This window comes from Tursiops truncatus, chromosome 2 (assembly GCF_011762595.2).
Source record: "Tursiops truncatus isolate mTurTru1 chromosome 2, mTurTru1.mat.Y, whole genome shotgun sequence".
Classification (NCBI taxonomy): Eukaryota; Metazoa; Chordata; class Mammalia; order Artiodactyla; family Delphinidae; genus Tursiops; species Tursiops truncatus.
In genome coordinates, this window is record NC_047035.1 from 97,660,070 (window position 1) to 97,687,031 (window position 26,962).

General features: G+C 39.2%; 1 long non-coding RNA gene across 2 annotated transcripts in view; it reads right to left on the reverse strand.

The window, feature by feature from the left end:
• LOC141277856 (uncharacterized) overlaps positions 1-26,962 on the reverse strand; it is a 393,554-nt gene that overhangs the window by 273,656 nt on the left and 92,936 nt on the right. The window contains exons 4-5 of one of the 2 annotated variants that reach the window (XR_012329719.1): positions 19,999-20,048; positions 19,743-19,793 (exon numbers count right to left, since the gene is read on the reverse strand). The exons of the other annotated variant lie outside the window; for it this stretch is intronic. This is a non-coding gene — a long non-coding RNA (uncharacterized lncRNA). Of the gene's footprint in view, positions 1-19,742; positions 19,794-19,998; positions 20,049-26,962 lie in introns of those variants that run through there. 2 annotated transcript variants of the gene reach the window in all.

A 26,962-nucleotide genomic window follows, 5' to 3' on the forward strand; every position in this document is an offset into this window, starting at 1 on the left:
ATGGGTTACATATCTACTTTTCCTAATATAAAGCTTCTTTTGTACTTTGTGCCTTTATTGGACCTTGTATTTGGTGCCTGATCCACAAAAGAGACCCAGGAAATGACTGCAATTGGTTGGATGACAAATTCTGACACAGGTTGTAGCATGAGGAATGACTTGTAAGTTTTGACCATAAGAACTCGACTCACCCAAAGCCGTAATTTGGGGAAGCTGGGGAGGAGACACCTGCTCAACAGTTCTCCAAATTTAAGAGTTGAATGGCTTGGCTTAGAAAAAAAAAAAACCCATATAATTCAACTAAGTTCTGAGAAAGCAAAAGGCCATGCTAACCAGTGATCATGTGGGGCCTTTTTAAAGGAGTCAGACCTCTCCTTGCTTGTTGATTTTCAACTTTTTCTTCAAATCCCAACCTCCTATATTTACTGAATCCTAGACCTGGAAGGTATCTTAGAAGTTATAAAATGTAACTCCCTCATTTTCCAGGAAAGGAATGAAGGTGAGGCCCAGATAGTTCAACTTTTTAAGGTCACACAGCTGCTAAGTAGCTGAGCCAGGTCTGAAAGCCCTAAAGTCAGAGGAGTCCAGTGCTCTTTCATTACATTATTCTGTGAGAATGATCCTCCCTCCTTCATTCACTCAACCTGGAGTTCTTTTCTTGGGCAAACCCTCACCTCATGGAAGGGCTCCACAGGGTCCTGCACAGAGGCTTGAAGATGCGTCTTAAGTGGAAAGATTTGAGCACAGGGCCCTACATGGCTGAACCCCATGGGGTTCTTCTATGATTCTTATAAGAACTAGATACCTGTTATCCCCCCAGGTGTTCTTTGTAGATGCCCACAGTCCCACCGAAAGGTTGGATTAGGCTTCCACACTGGGAAAAGGCCCCACCCCACACCCCTCATGTAGGGTCAAACCCATAAACAATAGGTTCCTCCCCTCAAGGGACCTTTCCATTCCTTGATAATTTCAGTTCACCAGATCCTCAAATGTAGTCCCCGTGGGTCCTCCTCTCCTATTCCTGACAGCTCCTGAGCACAGAAAAAAACTGTAGCACTATTATTACCTGTTATGATACCTAGTTTCTTCTTCATTCTTAATGAGTCTGACTACAGTAAACACTCTTGACATGGTGCTCAAGCTTTTCAAGTCAAGACCTATGAAATGGAGTTCAATGGTCAACACTGGAAAGCTGAATAGCCTTACCGGTTCCCCAGGACAGGGGAATGCTTTTGGACAGAGGTTCACACTCTTTTTTCAACCAATCTTAGCTGCTTAGCAAGCTGAGGACTCGTGGGACTTTGTGCTCTAGTGCTCATTTACAAACATTAGGATGAAAGAATAACTTCAGATCAGGCCATTCCTCTCTTTGGTCATATTCTGGGATCAGTGTTAGGGAGACCATTTCAAAATTCTTCTGATGCTTTAATTTGTAAAATATTTATTCTTCTCCAAGTTTATCTAAAACACAGTGCCATGGACCTTTGATCACGTTGCCTGTATACAGAACGCTCCAGAGCACAAGCATGAAAAAGTTGATTGGTTAATACTTCATGATTCCTCCTCAGTGTATATTGGCAACCAAGACACATGTGATTTCAATTCATACAAAGAGACCAATAACCACATAAATAATATCAGCAATGGGAACTCTCCTGGAAGGTGAACATTTTAAAAATCTTATAACACATCATCACAGAAAACAAAGTTTTCTCCATCTCTAATTAGTACTTTCTCAGGGTAGGTAAGGTTCTCTTGGGGCCCTAACAGAGCCAGAGTCAACAGCAGGTTATATTCTACAATAAAACAAACCAAAACTCTGGAGGCCCTCCACCAGGCTTCAGCATGACAGTGTCAGAACATCTTACCTTCCTACGTTCACCCCTGCAAGGGAGCATCAGAAAGGAGAATCAGCTGTAAAGACAGCAGTGAAGAATTACAAGCAAACAGCTCTTCTGCAGCTGCTAACAGTCAAGGGGCTGACAAACCCCCTTTGATCTTCTTATCTTTCAAATGAAGAAATGAAATGAAATGAAAGAGGCTGAAATGAAGAGACTCAGAAATATCCTAGCCATCAGGACAATATGAAGTCTTTCTTTTGCTTTTAAAGGTCGTTACTAAGAGCCCGGCTATTTTACTCCAAAATTATGGGTTATACTGAGAGAAATAAATGGCCATTTACTTTCTATGGAGTTTGTTAAGAAGAGAGCCTCAGAACCATTATCTATATGCCTGCCTTGTCCTGAGAAACAAAAAAGAAAGACTAACTAAACTGCATACCACGAGAAAGCAGCCACACAACAGAAATAGCACCAATGGTCTGTATAAGAGCCATTTACAGGCTGACAACTTAAAGTCACAATAGTAGAAGGAAGAGCAAAGGGAGAAGAAGAGGACTCCTGCCCCAACTGAAGATAGAGCAGGCAACAAACTGCTCAAAAGACCACATCAAGAAAAAGTTCAAACGATGAGTTTTGCAAGGAGGTCGGCAAAGCCTCAGACACAAAGACATTACAGAGGGATGTTATAAACCCTTTGCAAGACCCACAGGAAAATGACAAATGAGTCGATACCACAGCAGCTAAACTGCTGCTGGCCTGGCTTTGCCTGACCTGAGCTCCTCATCAAAGCTGTGTGCGGTGGTTACGTTGATAACAACTAAATTCACTTTTGTACGACATGTCCAAAATAAGGTATATTCATTAAAATATTTAACTGTTTGACTAAATTTATTAGTCACACATCTCCCCAGAGATAAGGTATGATTGGTCTTCTGTAGCTAATGGAAACCTTCAGCTGTAGTCTCGGCACCTCATACCAGTATACCTAGAGACATCACAAGGAACCAGAAAGCACGTCACTGGAAGCAACCGAATGCAGAGAACTTCTCTATTCCAGGCAAGCCTGACTAATGGAATCCCAGATGGCTGCCAGTTTTACCTCAATTCTTCCTTCCCTCTAAAACAGGGGTACCAGCAAACTATGGTAGCATGTGGGACAAATCCAGTCAGCTGCCTGATTTTGTAAATAAGGCTTATTGGAATACACCCACATTGATTTGTCTACATATTGTCTGGGCTCCTTTCTCAGTGTAATAGCAGAGTTGTGTGGTTTTAACCATCAGTACACTCTATCGCTTGCATCCTTCCTCATCCTTGTCTTTCCTTCTTCCCATTTTAGGACTATTATTCACCCATAGTATTAATACCAGGAAGTGTCTGGATCCCCATCTAATCAGGCAGTTTAGAACCCAGCTGCCACTAGTGGTTCATTCTAGTTTTGGAGTTTGGGGAATTTTCATTGTTATTGTTTTCAATTCATTTAATTTATTAACTTGAAAGCATAGCTTTTAGTAACAATGAAAGAAAGAGAAGGAAAGAAAGAAAGAGAGAGAGAGGGATAGAGGGAGGACCGAAGGGTTAAGGATCTACCCACTTCCCTCCATTATACCTCTTGAAATAATCAGGGTTAATATTTCAATCCTTCCATACTTTCCTCTAGGAGTGGCTTTCTTTTTTTTTTTTTTAACATCTTTATTGGAGTATAATTGCTTTAAAATGGTGTGTTAGTTTCTGCTTTATAACAAAGTGAATCAGCTATACATATACATATATCTCCATATCTCCTCCCTCTTGTGTCTCCCTCCCACCCTCCTTATCCCACCCCTCCAGGTGAACACAAAGCACTGCACTGATCTCCCTGTGCTACGTGGCTGCTTCCCCCAGCTATCTATTTTACATTTGGTAGTGTATATATGTCCATGCCACTCTCTCACTTTGTCCCAGCTTACCCCTCCCCCTCCCCATGTCCTCAAGTCCATTCTCTACATCTGCGTCTTTATTCCTGTCCTGCCCCTATGTTCTTCAGAACCTTTTTTTCTTTTTTTTATATTCCATATATATGTTAGCATACGGTATTTGTTTTTCCCTTTCTGACTTATTTCACTCTGTATGACAGTCTCTAGGTCCATCCACCTCACTACAAATAACTCTATTTCATTTCTTTTTATGGCTGAGTAATATTCCATTGGATATATGTGCCACATCTTCTTTATCCATTCATCTATTGATGGACACTTAGGTTGCTTCCATGTCCTGGCTATTGTAAAGAGAGCTGCAGTGAACATTGTGGTACATGACTCTTTTTGAATTATGGTTTTCTCAGGGTATATGCCCAGTACTGGGATTGCTGGATCATATGGTAGTTCTATTTTCAGTTTTCTAAAGAACCTCCATACTGTTCTCCATAGTGGCTGTATCAATCTACATTCCCACCAACAGTACAAGAGGGTTCCCTTTACTCCACACCCTCTCCAGCATTTATTGTTTGTAGATTTTTTGATGATGGCCATTCTGACTGGTGTGAGATGATATCTCATTGTAGTTTTGACTTGCATTTCTCTAATGATTAGTGAGGTTGAGCATCCTTTCATGTGTTTGTTGGCAATCTGTGTATGTTCTTTGGAGAAATGTCTATTCAGGTCTTCTGCCCATTTTGGGGTTGTTCATTTTTTTGACAGTGAGCTGCATGAGCTGCTTGTAAATTTGGGAGATTAATCCTTTGTCAGTTGCTTCATTTGCAAATATTTTCTCCCATTCTGAGGGTTGTCTTTTTGTCTTGTTTATGGTTTCCTTTGCTGTCTTGCTTATGGTTTCATTTGTTTACTTTTGTTTTTATTTCCATTTCTCTAGGAGGTGGGTCAAAAAGGATCTTGCTGTGATTTATGTCATAGAGTGTTCTGCCTATGTTTTCCTCTAAGAGTTTGATAGTGTCTGGCCTTACATTTAGGTCTTTAATCCATTTTGAGTTTATTTCTGTGTATGGTGTTAAGGAGTGTTCTAATTTCCATCTTTTACGTGTGGCTGTCCAGTTTTCCCAGCACCACGCTTTGAAGAGGGTGTCTTTTCTCCATTGTATATTCTTGCCTCCATTATCAAAGATAAGATGGCCATATGTGCATGGGTTTATCTCTGGGCTTTCTATTCTGTTCCATTGATCTATATTTCTGTTTTTGTGCCTGTACCATACTGTCTTGATGAAAGTAGCTTTGTAGTATAGTCTGAAGTCGGGGAGTCTGATTCCTCTAGCTCCGTTTTTCTTTCCCAAGATTGCTTTGGTGTTCGGGCTCTTTTGTGTTTCCATACAAATTGTGAAATTTTTTGTTCTACTTCTGTGGAAAATGCCATTGGTTGTTTGATAGGGATTGCATTGAATCTGTAGATTGCTTTCGGTAGTATAGTCATTTTCACAGTGTTGATTCCTCCAATCCAAGAACATGGTATATCTCTCCATCTGTTGGTATCATCTTTAATTTCTTTCATCAGTGTCTTATAGTTTTCTCCATACAGGTCTTTTGTCTCCTTAGGTAGGTTTATTCCTAGGTATTTTATTCTTTTTGTTGCAATGGTACATGGGGGTGTTTCCTTAATTTCTCTTTCAGATTTTTCATTATTAGTGTATAGGAATGTGAGAGATTTCTGTGCATTAATTTTGTATCCTGCTCCTTTACCAAATTCATTGATTAGCTCTAGCAGTTTTCTGGTAGCATCTTTAGGATTCTCTATGTATAGTATCATGTCATCTGCAAACAGTGACAGTTTTACTTCTTTTCCAATTTGGATTCCTTTTATTTCTTTTTCTTCTCTGATCGCTGTGGCTAAAACTTCCAAAACTATGTTGAATAAGAGTGGTGAGAGTGGGCAACCTTGTCTTGTTCCTGATCTTAGTGGAAATGGTTTCAGTTTTTCACCACTGAGGACGATGTTGGCTGTGGGTTTGTCATATATGGCCTTTATTATGTTGAGGAAAGTTCCCTCTATGCCTACTTGCAGGCGAATTTTTGTCATAAATGGGTGTTGAAGTTTGTCAAAAGCTTTTTCTGCATCTATTGAGATGATCATATGGTTTTTCTCCTTCAATTTGTTAATATGGTTTATCACATTGATTGATTTAAGTATATTGAAGAATCCTTGCATTCTTGGGATAAACCCCACTTGATCATGGTGTATGATCCTTTTAATGTGCTGTTGTATTTTGCCCAATACTGTTTACACTTCCTGGACTATCTTGGTACTCTCTATGCCTGACCCAATTCTAGGAGCTATAGAAACCACAAAAATGATCAAAACCCAATGAGGAAAAACTAGGAATTTACTGGAGCTCTCTTGCTAGTATGGTCACACTTAAAGAAAGAATTCTGAACCATAACTACCTTATTCCCCAGGGAGAGCTGAAATCAAATCACCAGAATATGCAGACTTTAGAAAATGCTTCACCAGTGGAACTGGTTGGTGACCACTTCCTGTTTCTAAGAGTTCACCTTGCTGGAATCCTCCCATTCAAACCTAACTAATGAGGTGGTCTGTTCTGATAGCCCCAGCATAGAGAAGGAGTTGTCTCTGGGTAAACAAATGCCAAATATATACATAAGAGGCAAGAGGGAGAATAATTTTATTTCATTTTCATTATAAACATGTACTGATCTAGGCACTAAGAGTATAAGTTGAATAGTACATAGTACCTGCCTTTAAAGATTGTAATTAAATGATAAATAGTTAAATGTAGTAGGTGCTATACTAGAGGTAGGTAATAAGTCCTAATCTGAGAAGCATTTCTGATACTGACTGTAGAAACTGATCTTCAAAAAAGAGGCAAACCTGATCGAAAGACACAATCAACAGCGTGAAAAGGCAATCTGTGGAATAGGAGAAAATATTTGCAAATAATATACCTGATAAGGGGTTAATATTCACAATATATGAAGAACTCCTACAAGTCAACAACAACAAATAACCCTATTAAAATGAGCAAAGGATTTGAATAGATGTTTCTCCAAAGCTGTTATACAAAGATCAACAAGCATATGAAAAAACGTTCAACATCACTAATAATTAGAGAAATGCAAATCAAAACCACAATGAAAATAGATAACTAATAAGAACCTACCATAGAGCACAGGGAACTCTACTCAGTATTCTACAATGACCTATATGGGAAAAGAATCTAAAAAAAAAAAAGAGTGGATATATGTATATGTATAACTGATTCACTTTGCTATACACCTGAAACTAACACAATATTGTAAATCAACTATACTCCAATAAAAATTTAAAAACAAAAAAACCCAGAAAATAACAAGTGTTGGTGAGGATGTGGAAAAATTGGAATCCTTATGCACTGTTTTTTTTGTTTGTTTGTTTGTTTTTTCGGTACGCGGGCCTCTCACTGCTGTGGCCTCTCCCGTTGCGGAGCACAGGCTCCGGACGCGCAGGCTCAGCGGCCATGGCTCACGGGCCCAGCCGCTCCATGGCATGTGGGATCTTCCTGGACCGGGGCACAAACCCGCGTCCCCTGCATCGGCAGGCGGACTCTCAACCACTGCGCCACCAGGGAAGCCCACCTTATGCACTGTTGGTGGGAATGTTACAGCCACTGTGGAAAACAGTATGGAGGTTCCTCAAAAAAAGGAAAAATAGAATTACCATATGATCCAGCAATCCCACTTTTGGATATTTATCTAAAAGAATTGAAAGCATGATCTCAAAAAGATATTTGCACACCCATATCCATAGTCTCATTATTCACAATAACCAAGGGATAGAAGCAACCCAAGTGTCCACTGACAAATAAATGGATAAATAGAATGCGGTATATACGCACAACAGAATATTATTCAGCCTTAAAAAGGAAGGAGCTGCTGTCATATGCTACAACATAGCTGAACCTTGAAGACAGTATGTTAAGTGAAATCAGTCACAGAAAAATGAATTCTGTAAAATACGATATGATATGTATAATACCGTGTTGGCTAAAAAGTTCATTTGGGTTTTTCCACAACATCTTACTGAAAAGCTGAACAAACTTTTGGGCCCATCCAATATAATATGCAGTATCTAAGGTAGTCCTACTCATAGAAACAGGCTGCCAGGGGCTGGGAGGTAGGAAAAATAGGGAGTTGCTGTTTAATGGATACATAGTTTTCATTTTGCAAAATGAAAAACTTTTTAAGATCTGTTGCACAACAGTGCAAAAATACTTAGCACTATTGATCCTAGCACACTTAAAAATGGTAAAAGAAGGTAAACTTATATGTCCTTAATCATTTTTTTTTTTAAAAAAGAGGCAGATGTAAATCTCTCAGAAGTAACAAGCTCTCCTTATTTCTTCCCACCTCCTACCACCAAAGAAATAAAGTTGACACATAAATTGAGAGTAATGGCCTCAAGGAACAAGTTCCTAATCTGATTTGATATTACTAAGACATGAGCATTGGGAAAGTGTTGTAGTCCCTGATGAGGTTGGAAAATCTTCAGGGCTCTTTATGGTTTGATCAGGAAAGGCAGTGAGTGCCCTAGACGTTTGGGAAAGAATACCGCTGGTGAACAGAGGCCAATCAGATCAGCAGAGATCAGGCCAGGAGAGAGATGCATATCTGTGTCAGCAACAGCAAATCTGCAGACTGCCCAGGAGGGAAATCTTTCCTCACCAATGTTCATAGACTGAAAGGAAGATTGGATAATTGCTACCATGGGACTGTGGAATCCTATAATTTGTCTGTTAGAAGAGACATAATTTTTGCTGATTTCTTTTGCTTCTATAATACTTCCTTCTGAAGCACTGTGGCTTGCAAGGGGTAGAATAAGTACCAGCTTTAGGCAACAGCCAATGAAGGGGAAAGAACATTGTGTCTCTAGAGTATAAATCCAGTAGTACCAATTCCCAGTCAAGTAATTCAAGCAAATGACTTAAATTTTCTCATACTCGGTATATACATCGGAAAAATGGGCGTAGTAATGCCAACTCAAAGGACCATTGTGAAAATAACAAGAGAGAAAGAATACAGATAAAATTCCTAGTAAAGTAACTGCATACTTTGGAAAATGGATAAATTAAGCCAAGAAACTTTGAGGAGTCCTATGCCACATGATCACATGCCAATATTGTCTTTTCAGTACATGTGTGAAAGCATGCTCTATAGATCAGCACCATCCTTATCTCTCCCATCCAGTTTAGGGAAACTCTCTGACATTCCCACCATGTTAGTCAATGACTGATTCTCCTAAAAATAAGAGAAGGACAGAGGCAGTGAGAAGGGCACAATCACCAGGACCAGCACCATCACACCCATATTTTCATAGGAGACATTTACATGACACGCAGCTTGAATCTTATTACACCCCTGCTCAAAAATCCTCCATAATTTCTGATATGCATACTCAAGAATTTAGGGGGAACAGTAATATATACTGATGGACAAATAGAAGAAAAGATTTATTTAGATATATAATTGTATAAGCCAGTTGCTAGTTATAAAATTATTTCAATTTTTCTCTATGGTTGAATATTTTCATAATAAAATGTTGAGGGGAAAAAAAAATCCATGGCTCCCTAACATGGCAGGTTATGTACAGAAGATGCTCAATACATGTTTGTCAGATAAAACCACAAGTGAGTGATAAATACTTTGACAGGGACATTGTCCAGTGATGAAAACAACACAAAGCCCAAAGGATTTAAACATGGGTGTCTAAGATCTGAGGGAAATGATAACCTCTGATTCTTTTTCCAAATCTTGTCAATATCCATTGTGAGTAGATTTGTCTTTTATCCGGTACAAGTCCCCCGGAAGCCCCTAGACCTGCAAGAATCCACATGGATGATGCTACAGAGCTCTGTATTTATACCAATTATAATCTCATGTTCACTCTCTTATCACTAGCTAACTAACCAGGATACAGGGATCTGCTCAGTATAAATTGTAGTCTCAACTCTGTTTTCAATTTTCTAGAAGACATTCATCAAGTTATTCGTCAGTACTGTACTTTGGGCCCCACAGTCACCAAACAGGAGTCATGCCAACTATATTAGAGAGCAGTAGAGCCAAAGTCAACAGCCCTGCCTCAGAGACGTTGCCCATGAGTCGTCTTGCTGGATGTGGCCCTTGGGCCCCCTGTAAGGTATTACCCATATACCTGCCCCCTGTAAGGTATTACCCAGTAACAGATGAAAGGGTGATCATGACTCCTAACCATTGGACGGTAGTTCAGAGATCACAAAGTATTTTTCACATATATTATCTTCTTTCATGCACGTAACATTGCTCTTAGGCAATGTCTTCCTTTTATAGATGAATAAACTGAGGGCCAACAATATTATAAAATTTTATCAAGGTCCATATTGAAGTCAAGGACCAAGATCAGGCCCTCTGTATCTGAATCTCACTCCACTTTCATTGCATTGTTGTCTATCCCACTCCTTACACCACCAGGCTGCCCCATTTACATGTGACTCTCAGAGTGACCTCTCAGGTCACAAACTTATGGCCTTTTATGATCTCTGTACACCATTTCTGGCTGCCACTTTTACCCCATAGCAAATGAAGAGTGAACGCCACTTAGGACACTCTGAGAACTTTTCTTCCCCTTGCTGAGGACACAGGAAGAGTTTTAAGAGCCAGTTTTAAGGTATATAGTTTTGATTGTACTCCATGACCTTCTTCTAATTAGAAAGTGCAACTAGGCATCTCCACCATACAAGTAGGTACTTAGCAAAAGCTAAAATGGATCTTCAACACACATCCTCATAAAATATTGAGGATAGAAATTTCCAAAGTCCCCTGAACATAATGGTGCAAAGTGATGCCCACAGAACTTCAAATAAGTAAACATCTGATACTTGTTAAGACATAATCAATATGTTAAACAGGAAAGATGTATCATAGGAATTGCAAAACAGATGGAAACTATAAGGAACAGGAGAGGAGGAACGAAGATTGTGGAGTAGAAGGACATGCTCTCTCTCCCTCTTGTGAGAACACCAGAATCACAACTAGCTGCTGGACAGTCGTCGACAGGAAGACACTGGAATTCACCAAAAAAGATACCCCACATCCAAAGACAAAGGAGAAGCCACAATGAGATGGTAGGAGGGGCAAAATCACAGTAAAGTCAAATCCCATAACTGGTGGATGGGTGACTCACAGACTAGCAAACACTTATACCACAGAAGTCCACCCACTAGAGTAAAAGTTCTGAGCCCCACATCAGGCTTCCCAACCTGGGGGTCTGACAATGGAGGAGGAATTCCTAGAGAATCAGACTTTGAAGACTAGTGGGAATTGATTACAGAACTTTGACAGGAGTGGGGGAAACAGAGACTCCACGCTTGGAGGGCACAGACAAAGTAGTGTGTGCATCAGGACCCAGGGGAAGGAGCAGTGATCCCTGCATCAGGACCCAGGGGAAGGAGCAGGTCTGAACCAGACCTACCTGCTAGTGTTAGAGGGTCTCCTGCAGAGGCAGGGTGCGTGGGGGAGCTATGGCTCACCATGGGGACAAGGACACCAGCAGCAGAAGTTCTGGGAAGTACTCCTTGGTGTGAGCCCTCCCAGAGTTTGTCATTAGCCCCACCAAAGAGCCCGGGTAGGCTCCAGTGTTGGGTTGCCTCAGGCCAAACAACCAACAGGAAGGGAACCCAGCCCCACCCATCAACACTCAAGTGGATTTAAGTTTTATTGAGCTCTGCCCACCAGAGCAACAGCCAGCTCTACCCACCACCAATCCCTCCCATCAAGCCTCCTAGATAGCCTCATCTACCAGAGGGCAGACAGCAGAAGCAAGAACTACAATCCTGCAGCCTGTGGAACAGAAACCACATTCACAGAAAGACAGACAAGATGAAAAGGCAAAGGGCTATGTACCAGATGAAGGAACAAGATAAAACCCCAGATAAACAACTAAATGAAGTGGAGATAGGCAACTTTCCAGAAAAAGAATTCAGAATAATGATAATGAAGATGATCCAGGACCTTGTAAAAAGAATGGAGGCAAAGATCGAGAAGATACAAGAAATGTTTAACAAAGACCTAGAAGAATTAAAGAACAAACAAACAGAGATGAACAATACAATAACTGAAATGAAAGCTACACTAGAAGGAATCAATAGCAGAATAACTGAGGCAGAAGAACGGATAAGTGACCTGGAAGACAGAATGGTGGAATTCACTGCTGCAGAACAGAATAAAGAAAAAAGAATGGAAACAAATGAGGATAGCCTAAAAGACCTCTGGGACAACATTAAATGCAACAACATTCATATTATAGGGGTCCCAGAAGGACGAGAGAGAGAAAGGACCAGAGAAAATATTTGAAGAGATTTTAGTCAAAAACTTTCCTAACGTGGGAACGGAAATAGCCACCCAAGTCCAGGAAATACAGTGAGTCCCATACAGGATAAACCCAAGGAGAAACACGCCGAGACACATAGTAATCAAATTGGCAAGAATCAAAGACAAAGAAAAATTATTGAAAGCAGCAAGGGAAAAACGAAAAATAACATACAAGGGAACTCCCATAAGGTTAACAGCTGATTTCTCAGCAGAAACTCTACACACCAGAAGGGAGTGGCATGATCTACTTAAAGTGATGAAAGGGAAGAATCTACAACCAAGATTACTCTACCCAGCAAGGATTTCATTCAGATTTGATGGAGAAATCAAAAGCTTTACAGGCAAGCAAAAGCTAAGAGAATTCAGCACCACCAAACCATCTCTACAACAAATGCTAAAGGAACTTCTCTAAGTGGGAAACACAAGAGAAGAAAAGGCCCTATAAAAACAAACCCAAAACAATTGAGAAAATGGTCATAGGACCATACATATCGATAATTACCTTAAACGTGAATGGATTAAATACTCCAACCAAAAGACAGGCTTCCTGAAGGGATACAAAAACAAGACCCATATATGTGCTGTCTGCAAGAGACCCGCTTCAGACCTAGGGACACATACAGACTGAAAGTGACAGGATGGAAAAAGATGTTCCATGCAAATGGAAATCAAAAGAAAGATGGAGGGGCTATACTCATATCAGATAAAATAGACTTTAAAATAAAGAATGTTAAAAGAGACAAGGAAGGACACTACATAATAATCAAGGGATCAATCCAAGAAGATATAACAATTATAAATGTTTATGCACCCAACATAGGAGCACCTCTATACATAAGGCAAATGCTAACAACCATGAAAGGGGAAATCAATAGTAACGCAATAATAGTGGGGGACTTTAACACCTCCCTTACACCAATGGACAGATCATCCAAAATGAAAATAAATAAGGAAACAGAAGCTTCAAATGACACAATAGATCAGATAGATTTAATTGATATTTATAGGACATTCCATCCAAAAACAGCAGATTACACTTTCTTCTCAAGTGCGCACGGACCATTCTGCAGCATAGATCACATCCTGGGTCACAAATCAAGCCTCAGTAAATTTAAGAAAATTGAAATCATATCAAGCATCTTTTCTGAACACAACGCTATGAGATTAGAAATGAATTGCAGGGAAAAAACATAAAAACACAAACACATGGAGGCTAAACAATACATTACTAAATAACCAAGAGATCACTGAATGTCAAAGAGGAAATTAAAAAATACCTAGAGACAAATGACAATGAAAACACAACGATCCAAAACCTATGGGATGCAGCAAAAGCAATTCTAAGAGGGAAGTTTATAGCTATACAAGCCTACCTCAAAAAAAAAGAAAAGTCTCAAGTAAATAATCTAACCTTACACCTAAAGAAACTAGAGAAAGAAGAACAAAACCCAAAGTTAGCAGAAGGAAAGAAATCAGAGCAGAAATAAATGAAACAGAAACAAAGAAAACAATAGCAAAGATCAATAAAACTAAAAGCTTGTTCTTTGAGAAGATAAACAAAATTGATAAACCATTAGCCAGACTCATCAAGAAAAAGAGGGAGAGGACTCAAATCAATAAAATTAGAAATGAAAAAGGAGAAGTTACAACAGACACAGAAGAAATACAAAGTATCCTAAGAGACTACTACAAACAACTCTATGCCAATAAAATGGACAACCTGGAAGAAATGGACAAATTCTTAGAAAGGCACAACCTGCCAAGACTGAATCAGGAAGAAATAGAAAATATGAACAGACCCATCACAAGCACTGAAATTGAAACTGTGATTAAAAATCTTCCAACAGACAAAAGTCCAGGACCAGATGGCTTCACAGGTGAATTCTATCAAACATTTAGAGAAGAGCTAACATCCATCCTTCTCAAACTCTTCCAAAAAACTGCAGAGGAAGGAACACTCCAAAACTCACTCTATGAGGCCACCATCACCCTGATACCAAACCAGACAAAGAAACTACAAAAAAAGAAAATTACAGACCAATATCACTGATGAATATAGATGCAAAAATCCTCAACAAAATACTAGCAAACAGAATCCAAGAACACATTAAAAGGAACATACACCACGATCAAGTGGGATTTATTCCAGGTATGCAAGGATACTTCAATAAACACAAATCAATCAATGGGATACACCATATTAACAAACTGAAGAAAAAATACCATATGATCATCTCAACAGATGCAGAAAAAGCTTCTGACAAAATTCAACAGCCATTTATGATAAAAACTCTCCAGAAAGTGGGCATAGAGGGAACCTACCTCAACATAATAAAGGCCACATACGACAAACCCACAGCAAACATCATTCTCAATGGTGAGAAACTGAAAGCATTTCCTCTAAGTTCAGGAATGAGACAAGGATGTCCACTCTAACCAGTATTATTCAACATAGTTTTGGAAGTCCTAGCCACAGCAATCAGAGAAGAAAAAGAAATAAAAGGAATCCAAATTGGAAAAGAAGAAGTAAAACTGTCACTGTTTGCAGATGACATGATACTATACATAGAGAATCCTAAAAATGCCACCAGAAAACTACTAGAGCTAATCAATGAATTTGGTAAAGTTGCAGGATACCAAATTAATGCACAGAAATCTCTCACATTCCTATACACTAATGATGAAAAATCTGAAACAGAAATTATGGAAACACTCCCATTTACCATTGCAACAAAAAGAATAAAATACCTAGGAATAAACCTACCTTGGGAGAAAAAAGACCTGTATGCAGAAAACTATAAGACACTGATGAAAGAAATTAAAGATGATACCAACAGTTGGAGAGATATACCATGTTCTTGGATTGGAAGAATCAATATTGTGAAAATGACTGTACTACCCAAAGCAATCTACAGATTCAATGCAATCCCTATCAAATTACCAATGGCATTTTTTACGGAACTAGAACAAATCATCTTAAAATTTGTATGGAGACAAAAAAGACCCCGAATAGCCAAAGCAGTCTTGAGGGAAAGAATCAGAGCTGGAGGATTCAGACTCCCTGACTTCAGACTATACTACAAAGCTACAGTAATCAAGACAATATGGTACTGGCACAAAAACAGAAACATAGGGCAATGGAACAAGATAGAAAGCCCAGAGATAAACCCATGCACCTATGGTCAACTAATCTATGACAAAGGAGGCAAAGATATACAATGGAGAAAAGAAAGTCTCTTCAATAAGTGGTGCTGGGAAAACTGGACAGCTACATGTAAAAGAATGAAATTATAACACTCCCTAACACCATACACAAAAATAAACTCAAAATGGATTTGAGACTTAAATGTAAGGCCAGACACTATAAAACTCTTAGATGAAAACATAGGAAGAACACTCTTTGACATAAATCACAGCAAGATCTCTTTTGATCCACCTCCTAGAGAAATGGAAATAAAAACAAAAATAAACAAATGGGACCTAATGAAACTTCAAAGCTTTTGCACAGCAAAGGAAACCATAAACAAGACCAAAAGACAACCCTCTGAATGGGAGAAAGTATTTGCAAATGAAGCAACTAGCAAAGGATTAATCTCCCAAATTTAAAAGCAGCTCATGCAGCTCAATAACAAAAAAACAAACAACCCAATCCAAAAATGGGCAGAAGACCTAAATAGACATTTCTCCAAAGAAGATATACAGATTGCCAACAAACACATGAAAGAATGCTCAACATCATTAATCATTAGAGAAATGTAAATCAAAACTACAATGAGATATCATCTCACACCAGTCAGAATGACCATCGTCAAAATATCTAGAAACAATAAATGCTGGAGAGGGTGTGGAGAAAAGGGAACACTCTTTCACTGTTGGTGGGAATGTAAATTGATACAGCCACTATGGAGAACAGTATGGAGGTTCCTTAAAAAACTAAAAATAGAACTCCATACGACCCAGCAATCCCACTACTGGGCATATACCCTGAGAAAACCATAATTCAAAAAGAGTCATGTACCAAAATGTTCATTGCAGCTCTATTTACAATAGCCAGAACATGGAAGCAACCTAAGTGTCCATCATCGGATAAATGGATAAAGAAGATGTGGCACATATATCAAATGGCATATTACTCAGCCATAAAAATAAATGAAATTGAGTTATTTGCAGTGAGGTGGATGGATCTAGAGTCTGTCATACAGAGTGAATTAAGTCAGAAAGAGAAAAACAAATACCGTATGCTAACACATATATATGGAATCTAAGGAGAAAAAAAAAGGTCATGAAGTACCTAGTGGTAAGATGGGAATAAAGACACAGACCTCCTAGAGCATGCACTTGAGGATACGGGGAGGGAGAAGGGTAAGCTGTGACAAAGTGAGTGTGTGGCATGGACATACATACGCTACCAAGCGTAAAATAGATAGCTAGTGGGAAGCAGCTACATAGCACAGGGAGATCAGCTTGGTGGTTTGTGACCACCTAGAGGGGTGGGATAGGGAGGATGGGAGGGAGGGAAACACAAGAGGGAAGAGATATGGGAACATATGTATATGTATAACTGATTCACTTTGTTATAAAGCAGAAACTAACACACCATTGTAAAGCAATTATACTCCAATCAAGATATTAAAAAAAAAAAACTACAATGAGGTATCACCTCACACCAGTTAGAATGGGCATCATCAGAATATCTACAAACAAATGCTGGAGAGGGTGTGGAGAAAAGGGAACCCTCTTGCACTGTTGGTGGGAATGTAAATTGATACAGACACTATGGAGAACAGCATGGAGGTTCCTTAAAAAACTAAAAATAGAACTACCATATGACCCAGCAATCCCACTACTGGGCATATACCCAGAGAAAACCATAATTCAAAAAGACACGTGCACCCCAATATTCATTGCAGCACTATTTACAATAGCCAGCTCATGGAAGCAACCTAAATGCCCATCTACAGACGAATGGATAAAGAAGTTGTGGTACATATATACAATGGAATATTACTCAGCCATAAAAAGGAACGAAACTGAGTCATTTGTTGAGACGTGGATGGATCTAACGACTTCATACAGAGTAAAGTAAGTCAGAAAGAGAAAAACAAATATCGTATATTAACGCATGTATGTGGAACCTAGAAAAATGGTACAGATGAACCGGTTTGCAGGGCAGAAGTTGAGACACAGATGTAGAGAACAAACATATGGACACCAAGTGGGGAAACCTGCGGTGGGCTGGGGATGGTGGTGTGCTGAATTGGGCGATTGGGATTGATGTGTATACACTGATGTGTATAAAATTGATGACTAATAAGAACCTACAGTATAAAAAAAACAAACAAAAAACTAATACTAAACTTTCTTTGGGGTATTTGTATGGAAGTATGTTAATATAAATGTTTCAAACATTACATGAAATTTCTAAAAATCTTATGTTCTGGTATAATGTTATAAGTCATAATTCTAGTTATTACTTTAAAATGTATATCTCAGAAATAACTAAATTTCCTTGTCAATTGTATTATTATGAACTTTCATCAAATCTTTAACCGTGGTCATTCTTATGTCTTCTGTCATTTACAGACAGTTCTGGCTGTACTCTGTTGCTGTCACAAAAATGTTCCTATAAAAAGATTTCATCTTCAAGGACTTCATGGAAAAGGCTCTGACAAGTACAGGTTTCTGGTAACTGACTCTACTGCTGAACTGAATGACTAAGCATTTTCAGAAAGCTAATGGAAAACTGATGAATTCATAAAAGTGCTAACGAAAGATCGAGATGAAAAAAAATTAATTACATGGGACTGAGTGAACTGATGAGGATGATTATAATTTTTGTGACTTTCTGTTTGAATTAAAAATATAAGGAAACAGGAAATAAGGAGCGTGGAAGTGAGAGAGAAGCAAGTGCCACGTGTTTTGCATTCTTCATCTCATTCAATCCTAACAACCACTTGGCCAAGAAGGTGTTATTATTCCATTCTACAATAGAAGAAACTGAGATGGAATCATTAGGGTATATGCCCATGGTCAACCAGTAGACGACTTGGGATTCAAACCCAGGTCTGTCTGAAGCCAGCAATCATTTTACCACTGAGAATGAGGAGAGAAAGAGAGAGACGTCAGGAGTCATACAGGTCCCTTCTTTTAGAAAAAGTTCATAATTCATTGTCCATCTCACCCAGTCAAACCATTGGTACCTCTGTAGTCTGCACTATGTCTATTTAACAGTTCTTTTCCCATCTTCTGAAACACCGTCATGCTCACTGATAAGACTTTTCAGTCTCTCCCCTGCAGAGGTCAGTTGAGTCCATGTTAGCATCAGTAATGGAATTCAGGGGCAGATCTTCAGCATCATCTGTCAGTCACATGCCTGGTTTCCTGCCAAGGAGTAGGCCGTCTTAGCTGCCTTTGCCGCAGTGCATCAAGGGGAAACCAGAAAGCTACGTAAGTCAGACCACACAGATTGTTCTCTAACCAGAATCATGATGTTCACCTTACCCAGAAGTGGAAAACTCCGGAAAACAGGTTTATGCTACTGAAATTCATACTAGTTAGATTTGCTCCAGTGAGAGAGAAGCTGGCCAAGCTGACCGGAACTGGTAGACTATGAGCCTTCCAAGAGACTTAAAACATGCCAGGGATGGACAAAATGTTAGAAGTCTCTATCCAGTGGTTTTCACCGAGAGGACACCCAGCTCTGTTGGGAGCCATTTACATTTTAGGTTTCCTGGTGGATTTCCTTTGAAATCTGCTGCTGGAAAAGAAAAATTCTTGAAAACAATCTATTCTAAATCTTTTATCTTACCCGTGGGAAACTGGGGCTCCCACACATGAAAGGGCTTGCTCAAGGTCACCCTAATAGGTAAGATGGGTAGGGTTATTCCACTGACACAAGAGCTCCAAAATTCCCAGTGGCTTAACACTACAAAGGTGTATTTCTTTCTCACACTCCTTGCCCAGCACATCTCTTCATAATCCCGCAGGGACCCAGAGTAACAGAGGCTCCCTTTTAGCACATGCTTGCAGGACGACCACAGCGAGGAAAAGGAACGTCGGCATCAGGCACAAGCAAGTTGATGCTTCTACCTACAAGTAGTATATGCCTCTTCCACTAACACTTCATTGTCAAAGGAAGTCACATGGCCACACCTGACTTCAAGGGGCTAGAGAAGTGCAAGCCTGGTGCCTAGCCAGAGGGAAGGGAGCAGCAATGTTTGTAAACAGCCCTAATGACAACCGGGGTCAAGAAACTAGCTATGTGCAGAACCAAAACTAGCACTCTAGTCTTCCAGCACCCTGTTCATATCTTTTTCTCTTTCCCTGTCCTTCAAGCCCTAATTAAATTCTGCCTTCTTTGAAAAGCTATTCTTGACCTCCCTGGCCCATTTTGCTCACTCCCTTCACTCCACTCCTCTGATTCTTTAAACTGGATACAATGGTAACTTGCCTCAGATGAAACCCTAATCCTTCCTGCCTTTTAATCTAGGTAATATTTAAGAGGTAACACACTCACACACACACACACACACACACACACACACACACACACATTCATACATACATACGTGCAGGTTTTAAGAAACCTTTTCATTGATGCTGGATCCTACAGTCACAAAAATCCATGCTAGAAAGAGACACAAGACAGGGAGAAGTTCAGTTAAAAAGGCCAAGTGCCAAGCTTAAGAGGGGACAGTACAAACTGAGCCATGAAATGTATTTTGGCTCTATGAAGCAATGTTTGCTAGGCTGGATATGATTTAGTCTGTCTGGTTTGGTTTGGCCTGGTTCTACAGTCAACATTCATTCCCATTCTTCTTCTATGCTCTCACCGTATCACAGGAGACGGTCACCCAGAACTGCAGTTTGCAGGTTTCCTTGCCTGCAGAGAGATGGACATGCATTACGTTTTGCCTGTGAGATGCATTAACATGAGATCTGAGAGGAGCAAAGGAGGCAGAAGCCACTTTCCTCTCCCTCCAGCAGTACCACCAGATGCGTGGGCTTTACACAGATAAGTTTTTCAACACCCTGTGCAGTCCCCTGCCATTCACTCATCTCAAGATGTGAAGAAACTGTGAAGTCAGCAGCAGTTTCCTGCAGGTTCCCAACTCTCGGGTAACAGCACTCTGACTCTGGACCATGGGAACATGGCAAAATTAAAAACTGATGGCTGATCCCCTTTCACTCCTCCAGGCTCCATTGTGATTTGTATGCACCCAAATAGCTGCATAAAATTATATAAAATTCCTGTTTTCCTGACTGAACCCCAACTGAAACAATTTATCTTTTTTAATCATTTACTTCTGATTATAAAAGTAATACATGAAGTGTAAGAAATAAATTTAAAGTGAGTATAACTCACCACCCAGATATGCCCTCGTACATATATTGGTAGATTTTATTCTACTCTCTTTGCTATACAACATTTTTCCAGTCCTAACTCAAGGAGATTTCCATATATAAATAGATGATTCCAACACCCCTAGACTTTCAGTTCCTAGAGCTCCTCTCCTCAAATGACCTTACCCGCCACCTTGTCTCAACCACTCACTCCCATGGTCATGTCCATAATGACCTTGTCATGACCAATAACTGCGGCCCCTCTGTGAACTCAATTTCATGCATCTCACTCCCTGACCACCATATTCCTTTCCAGCTCACACCCCTCTGGTACCCCGACTCCATCAATACTATGACCCATCCTACCAACGTCTCATTCTCCCTCATCTACTGATATCTCCTCTTCCCTCCTTACCCAGCTTATTCTTTGGTAAATAATTACAATGAATTCATTCCTTTGTATCCCTTCATCTCCCTTGCCCTTCTCTCACGTCATTACATTTGCCCTGGCAAAACCACAACACTAGTTAAATCCAAATTGCCATCTATACTATGCCTGCCCCTGTGCAGCTGCCTGTGACTGAAACAAACCATACGATCTATGATAACTGGCCTCACTTTGAATCCACTTTCTGGAATCACCTCTTGAATAAACAACTTGCACTTGTATCCTTGTCACAGAGTATGCTTTTTTAAGGAACCCAAGCCAGGAGAAGGCATTTAGATCAATGTTTGTCAAAATTGTGCGTTACAAAATCCCTTGAGTTTCCCCAAAGGTACACATGAGCGCTCATAAAGTGAAATTCAGGAGGAATTCAGAAGCATCTCAAAAACCACCCAATGAAGTTTTATTTTTATCTGTTTTACGTATACTGTGGTTCCTCATAAGATTTCTAAATATTGGACATAATAAAGTTTCCCCTACAAAATATAAAACTTTGGATGCTGTGAAACCAGTTCATCTCTAGTGATCTCTAAGGCCCCCTCTTAGTTCTCTCTTTTTTTTTAACATCTTTATTGGAGTATAATTGCTTTACAATGGTGTGTTAGTTTCTGCTTTATAACAAAGTGAATCAGTTATACATATACATATTTTCCCATATCTCTTGCATCTCCCTCCCTCCCCTCCCTATCCCACCCCTCTAGGTGGTCACAAAGCACCGAGCTGATCTCCCTGTGCTATGTGGCTGCTTCCCACTAGCTATCTATTTTACATTTGGTAGTGTATATATGTCCATGCCACTCTCTCACTTTGTCCCAGCTTACCCTTCCCCCTCCCCATATCCTCAACTCCATTCTCTAGTAGGTCTGTGTCTTTATTCCTGTCTTACCCCTAGGTTCTTCATGACATTTTTTTTTCTTAAATTCCATATATATGTGTTAGCATACGGTATTTGTCTTTCTCTTTCTGACTTACTTCACTCTGTACGACAGACTCTAGGTCTATCCACCTCATTACAAATAGCTCAATTTCGTTTCTTTTTATGGCTGAGTAATATTCCATTGTATGTATGTGCCACATCTTCTTTATCCATTCATCCGATGATGGACACTTAGGTTGCTTAGTTCTAATATTTGGTCTTTCTAGCAACACACTTGTGAGTATTCACACCCAAGGAAGTTCTCCACCTTCAGCTTTTGCTATAAAGTTGTTATAAGCTTCTCATGGAGGTAACAGAAACTGGTAAATCTGGAAGGCTTCCCAATAAATTAGTAATGTATCCATCTGGGCACATGGTAGTACCTCACACCTGGCTGAGTGTCACTGCCTGGAGATGATCCCCTTTCTCCTGGAAAGTGGAAGGTCACTCATACCCACACAACTTGTTTTTCTCCTGTCGCCTCTTGCCTTAACATCACAGGCAATGATAACCTGGCTGAGGGATGAATGGACTGAGAGGAAACACTGCTCTCCTGCTTTTCCCTAGTTAGAATCAGGCCAAGTATTTGACATTTTGCTAGGGAGCTGAGCCACTGGTGACTTTCCCTCAGGGAGTTGGCATTTTCAACAGTCTCCTATTGTGCAAGTGAGAGTTGTTTATCATAAATTACATCATGTTTAGCTTGGCTGCAGGGTGTTCCAATATGAACAAAAATGTGTTAATAATTGCATTCCCTACTCCCCAACTCTCACAGCTTTGCTGCTGCTATTTGCTTCAATCCACACACAATGATCTACTTAAGCCCTTTATCCCTGATTATATGTCATTATAAGAATCCCCAGATTCCAAGATGGCCCATTACTGCCAACATTCTAATCCTTAAGGCTCTACATGTCTCCTATTTCTCCCCGCTTCTCACCCCTGCCCAACTCCTGAAATCAGTCTGCCATGTTCTCTGGAATTCAGTCATTCTCAAAATGCCCTCTCTCTACCTCTACTTTTTATCTTGTTCTAACTAAAACCAGTCTTCCATGAGGCTGCTACTTCCATGAAGCTCTCACAATGAAGCCTGTTTTTTCTTCCACAACCATCAAACCACTGGACCTAGGGGTGCAGTAGGTGTCATCCTTGCTCTTCATTGCCACTTTAATTCTCCCTCACTCCTCCCTAAAGATCTCCATCTTTGAATCTCAAGTCATCAGATTATATCACCTCTTATACCCCACTGTTACTGTCATTCAGCAACCCCCAGACCAATCTCACCTGTTTCTCACTGATTTTAGCTCTTAGTTCACTGTCATTCTACTCTTGTTTTAATTTTTGGCAATTTCAACAGACTTATGAGCAATCTTCCAAATACCCTGGTCTCTTTGTTCCTCAACTTCCTCTTCCCCATCACCTTGTCCTTCATCCTACCTCAACCTCTGACTCCCAGGGTCATATGCTGGACCTGTCATTACTGATTACTAAAATACTCAGACTCTAATGAACATATCAATCCATCTGACAGTATCACCCTGCATGCTCTGTCTTCCATGTGTTAAGAGAGATAAACATATTCCTATCTAAAGCTTTCCCGTCCAATTTCACACTAAACACCACTCCATTCACCTATTGAAGGACTTCTCCAGAAGTTCCCCCTCATCAATATTTCTATCTCTACTGAATCTTTCCAAACAGAACACAAACATACCATTATTTTCCCATTTAAAAAAAAAGGTCTATATCGACTCACTTTCCCCACAAGTTAGTGCTTCATTCTTTGCACAATTTTTTCAGCAAAAATGCTCAAAGAATTGCTCTATAATTTGTGTCTCTAATTCCTGTCTCTTAACTCTATCTTCAACCCACCCCAATCAGCTCTTCTTGGTCTATATCACACCATCAGAACTGCTCTTAAGTGGGTCACCAACACCTCCATGTTGATAAATAAAATATAAATGGTAATTCTTAGACCTCATCTTACTTATCAGCATTTGACACAGTTCATCACTCTTTCTTCCTCGATGCTTTCTTTACATGACTTCCATGCTACTATAATCTCTTTATTTTCCTCCTACCTCACAGCTCCCTTCTTTTCAATTTCCTTTCCTGGCTTCTCCTTTCTCCCTTACCTCTTAATATTGGAGGGCCCCAGATATATAGCTTGAAAGTATTTTCTCCTTTTCCATAGGTTGCCTTTTCACTCTGTTGATTATTTCTTTTCCTGTGCAGAAACTTCTTAGTTTGATGTAGTCCTGTTTCTTTATTTTAGCTTTTGTTACCTATGCTTTTGATGTCATAGCCATGAAATCACTGTCAAGACCAGTTTTATGAAGTTTTTCCCTTATATTTTCTTCTAAGAGTTTTACAGTTTTAGGTCTCACACTTAAGTCTTTAATCTATTTTGAGTTGGTTTTTGTACATGGTGTAAAATAAGAGTCTAATTTCATGCTTTTGCATATGAAAATCTAGTTTTCCTAACACCATTTGTTGAAGAGACAATCCACTCCCCACTGTGTAATACTGGTACCCTTGTCAAAGATCAGTTGATTGCATATGCTTACATTTATTTGAGGGCTTTCTATTTTCTTCCATTAGTCTATATGCCTGTCTTCATGCCAGTACATACTGTTTTGATTACTGTTTTTGATATACCCTGAGAAAACCATAATTCAAAAAGAGACATGTACCACAATGTTCATTGCAGCATGATTTATGATAGCCAGGACATGGAAGCAACCCAAATGTCCATCAACAGATGAATGGATAAAGAAGATGTGGCACATATATACAATGGAATATTACTCAGCCATAAAAAGGAACTAAATTGGGTCATTTGTAGAGATGTGGATGGACCTAGAGTCTGTCATACAGAGTGAAGTAAGTCAGAAAGAGAAAAACAAATATCGTATATTAACGCATATATATGGAATCTAGAAAAATGTACAGATGAACCTATTTGCAGGGCAGGAATAGAGATGCAAATTTAGAGAATGGACATGTGGACATGGCAGGCAAGGGGAGGGTGGGATGAATTGGGGGATTAGGATTGACATACAGAGAATTCTTTACATTAAAAATAACTTTTATTTATACATTTGTACATATATCCACACATGTTATCTAAATTAAAGTCCATTTATTCATTCAAGAAATATTTGTAAAGTGTTTTGTCTATGCCAAGCACTGTCCTAAGCACTGATAACAGTTCCATGGATAGGAGATTAGTTATTAGCATTTCTGTTTCACAAATGAGTTAACCAAGGCTCAGAAAAATCCCATGATTTGTCCAATACCATACCAAGTCATTTGATGGTAAAGGAAGGACTAAACATAGGCACTTGACTCAGAGTTAAATGTGTTTATTATCCAACCTTTCTACAAACTATACATGTTTTTCACTAAAACTATTCCGAATAAGTTATGTTATTTGAAAATAAAAGCTTATGCACTTTATGCACTCTCTATTACAGTTCTCTGTACTCTATATTGTATTTTTTAAAAAGAAATTCTAAAAAGAAATAAATAAATGGCTCAGCTCCAGCGAGTTGAGATTATGCTTAGAAATGGGGAAAAAAGTTTTGATCACCTAATGAAAATTAAGAGAGAGAGGAAACCAGGGGAGCCTGAGAAATGCCAAGTACCTTCGGTATCTTCAGAAAACAAGTCTTACTCACTCTCCCAGGACAAAGATGATGGCAGTGGCTTCCCAGCCAGGCTTTCCCTTTTCCCAAAAACCTCCATTTTTGTTTTAACATATCATAACACTTGTGATATGCCAGGCACTGCTCTAACTGATTTACAAATATTCCCTTAAGAAGTCACCAAATTGCTCAAGCATCATTTCAAACACATCATCCTTCTCAGAAACCTGAAATGCTTCCAGTTGCCTCTGAGATTGGGAACTCCTTATCAAGGGTCTCAAACACAACATGTACCTGAAACAATTTTGCAAAGTATGAAATTCAATGTAAGTAGAAGTTTCAGTGTCTCTACCAGTTAAGTTGACATTTCCCTCCACACCAGCTTTTCCTCTCTACTCTAAGCAAATAAACACTTCTACCCTTTATTTTTTTTTAACCAACCTTCCCTCCTCTCATCTCAATACCTCCCATATGCTAATATTTCCTCAAACTCTTTGGATTCAGTAAAATTTCAAAGATCCTTCTTATAAGAGGATCATAACACGTTTGAGAAACTGGAGAATCTTTGAAGCCATCTAGTCCAACTCTCTTAAGGGTAAGGAAACTAGAACCTAAGAAATTAAAATAATTTCCCACTAATTAATGACAGAACTGGAATTATATACCGCTTTCTAATTCTGGGCCATTTTAGCAAAGAGAAAAATGAGCACATCCTAATGAACAAATAGGCAATCTAAGCACAGATGCATTTATACAGCACTAATTTTTAATTTGGTTACAATGGAGTCATTGTCAAGTAAAAATCATTATTTCTTTAAGACAATTTGTAATTTTCATTTTCTTTTTAAGAATTTCTACACTACACTGTGTAACAGTATAACAATATTGATTTATGCTCTGTATTTATATTGATCCAAAAGGACACCGCCAAGGTCTGCTTTAATCTGTAATTAAAGAAGACAGTCTCCAAAGCCATTCCCTGAGAAATTAATTCCTGGCACCTTACATGCTGCTCTTTCACAATCAAATATGTTACAACAGTTTAAGTTTATAATTTACTCAGTTCACCATTTGTGCTAAAAGAGAAAAATCATGTTTAAAATAAATTTCTAGTCATTTGAAATAACATTTCACATTTATATGTCCTCAGGTTTTGCTTAAAACAGTGCTGGTTGACAGGAAAAAGGCAAGTTCATTGTTAATCCTTCCTCGTATATTCTCTTCTGTTAGGTAAGTGCTCCCTGGAGTTTTTTTTTTATAACAGTCAATTTAAATTCAACAACCATGCTCCTTCCTGACACAAAGAGCTGCACTAATTACAAGTTAAGAAAAGACTGAGCAGAAACATACAATCTGACACTCAAGGAAATTCCATCCAAAGAGCAATAATTCTCATGGAGGCAGTTACTCTTGGCCTGGACCTCAAAGGATGCATTAGGGAATTC